The 2,927-nt window shown below is 39.4% G+C and overlaps 1 pseudogene; it reads right to left on the bottom strand.

Moving 5' to 3' along the window:
- Positions 1-330: 330 nt before the first annotated feature.
- Positions 331-458, bottom strand: LOC115277197 (annotated as a pseudogene).
- Between the last annotated feature and the right edge of the window lie 2,469 nt (positions 459-2,927).

Below are 2,927 nucleotides of genomic sequence, written 5' to 3' on the forward strand. Positions count from 1 at the left end.
GTCTTCCTGGGATTCTAGACCACAGTAGTTGAGCTGTCCTAGGTGACACTTTATGAAACAAGCATGATTTGTTTCCAATGAACCTTGCCCAAGAAGCAAATCTGTGAGTAAAACAAATGATTATTATTGTTTACACCCAGAAATTTGGGGTCATTTTTTATGGAGCAATAAATAACTGAAACATTAAGAGACATAAAATATTTGTGTGCATGCAGTGTCAATGATTTATTATTAAAATCCTAACCACAAACTGAAGCCAAAGAATAAGTTTTATTTAAAGATTAAAACCAAAAGCATTATCCTACCAAGACAGAAGAAATTATCCTATCAAATGGTTATAAAACTTGAAGAATTCATGTATTTATAGTGCATTTATACTACAAATGTTTTATTTTTCCTTTTTTAAACTGATAAGAACAGATACTACACTTGATCTTAGCCAAAGGCTGAGAAGCAATTTATTTTTCCTCTTTTAAAAAAAAATTGTTCACAAAGTATATATTCTTACCTGTAGAATTAAGAAAACACTGTTCCATTTCACCTTTCTTAATGCCGAATAGGACCATTAGCCGGTTATTTTGCTCCACAGTTAACTAGATTTTGGTAACTTAGGGCATATCAAAGAAGACAGAAGGGACTCAGTCAAATGCAATCTTAACTCAAATATGATTTTGTATTTTATAACTTCATTGAGCTATAATTGAAACGTTCAGTTTTGCTTGTTTAAAGTGCACAATGGATTCTGCATTCACATATATATATATATATATATATATATATATATATATTCATGAAATTATCACCACAATCAAGATGACAAACATTTCTATCACCCTCCAAAAGTTTCCTCACACCACACTGTAATTCATCTTTATCTTTACTCCTGGGCCCAAGAAACAACGATCTATTCTTTCCCTATGAATTATTTGCATTTTTGAAAACTTTATGAAAAATTTAAAACTAATACTTTAATTATTTGCCTGCTTCTTTTGCTCAGCACGATTCTGGGATTCACTCATGTTGTTGCAAGTAACAATGGTTAATTTGTTTTTTATTGGTAACTAGTATTACAATGTATCAACATACCACAATTTACCCACTCATTTATTGATGAACATTTAGATTCTTTCCAGTTTCCATCTATTACTAGCCATTCTGAATATTTAGAATTCATTGCATTCTTCCTAGAAGACCTTGCTCTTGAAGCATACTTGCTCACTATTATTCAAACCTAGGCCAGTTTCTTTTCATTACACTCAAAGCAAAGTTAAGTATTTCCTGTGTAATTACATCCTATTTCTGATTGTTGTTTCACTTGTGTTGGAAAACATCCTTAAGAAACTTCCTGGAAAAAAATGTGTCGTCATAGGTATGTTTTCTGAGTTGCCTTTCTAATAATATTATAACTAAAGATATTATAAGGTAACATTGTCAAAGTTCAAAAATTCTCCTTGCAGGGCTGGTTTCCATTTACCTTCTTTTATCAGCAAGTTTCTAATACAAATTCTAAAAGGCAGTCAGGTTTCAAGTGATTTGACTTACTTTGTGAGGTAAAATTTTAACTCTTCTTGAAAGAGTTTTCTTTAGTGCCCTGAAATTTCATGGTGTTTCACCTTGGTGTAGGTTTCTTAATTTAAAAGTTCTATTGAGGACTTCTGGAAGAGATGGCTAAGTAGGAAGTTTCTGGATTCACTTCATCCCACGGATATATCTAGATAACACCTACATTAGTGTAAATAAACCAAAAAATGACACAAACTGGTAGAATAGACTCTTTATAGCTGAATGTAGAGGAGGCCACACAGAAGAGGGTAGGAAGGGCAGAGACATGGCAGGAGAGAAAGAGTCCAGTAGGACTGTCCTCAGACGAGAGGGGGCCCTGGGCCTGAGGTGGGGGGGAGGAGAGGACCCCCCTCTGAGCATCCTAGGAATGGGGGTCCTGAATTAGAAAGATGAATCCCCATAACATTTGGCTCTGAAGGCCAGACCCCAGCTGTGACTAAGAGAGGTATCTGTTTGTTTGCTTATTTGTTTGTAGAATCAGTGGGGCTTTTCCCCTGGACCTTGAAAAATCATCTGGCTCAGCTCTGGGAGAGCCAGGAGGGTGATAGGAAAAAGTTCTCACCCTTAAAGAGACAGCACAACAAATAGATCGTTGGAGATACATTATAAAAGTAGCAGTTTGAGAAACGCCTTGGGTATACAGGAAGGAGATTTATTTAATAATTTTAGAGCATGTGCTAGCAGTGCAAGGAACTTTGGGAGACTTCTCTAAAAACAAAGAAGTCAATCAGAGCGGACCCCCCCCCCCCCCGCTCCCTCCAGCTTAGATACAAGGACAGGTACAGGAATCAGCGCAGTGCCAATACCCGCCCTCTGCCTAGCTTGCTAAAAGCTGCCCCCACACACTTCTGTAGAACTGCCCCCTCCACACCAGAGGGCTTTGGCAAGGTATTTTCCAGGTGAAGGCAGCACCACCGCTCCCTCAATAGACTTTGCTGACACTGTGTGTCTCTCGCCTGTGCATTCTCCTATGGACCCAGCTCCAATACACACATGGACAGAGCCCATCCAAAGTGATGCCACAGCCTGTCAGTGTCCAAACAGCCTAGACAGGGGTCAGCACCTTTCCAAAGTGACTCCTGCCCCATGAAGAAGGGAAGATAACCACATACACCAGTCCAACTACAGCTCAAACGGGGGGGGGGGGGGGGGGGGGGGGAGGGCAGACAGTGGGTCTGACTGCAAGCCTCACCCACCAACAAAAAGCTTCCTAGCAGACAACACAGGGAGAGGACTCCATACTTGGGTGTTATACCGGTTCCAGCAAACGCTTGGTCTAACACCCACTAACAACACAGGGACCGAACTCTGCTCATAATACGCAGAGAGCCATTACAGACAACTATATGAAGGAAAACACAGCT

The sequence above is a fragment of the Suricata suricatta genome, chromosome 13 (genome assembly GCF_006229205.1).
Source record: "Suricata suricatta isolate VVHF042 chromosome 13, meerkat_22Aug2017_6uvM2_HiC, whole genome shotgun sequence".
NCBI classification, from domain to species: domain Eukaryota; kingdom Metazoa; phylum Chordata; class Mammalia; order Carnivora; family Herpestidae; genus Suricata; species Suricata suricatta.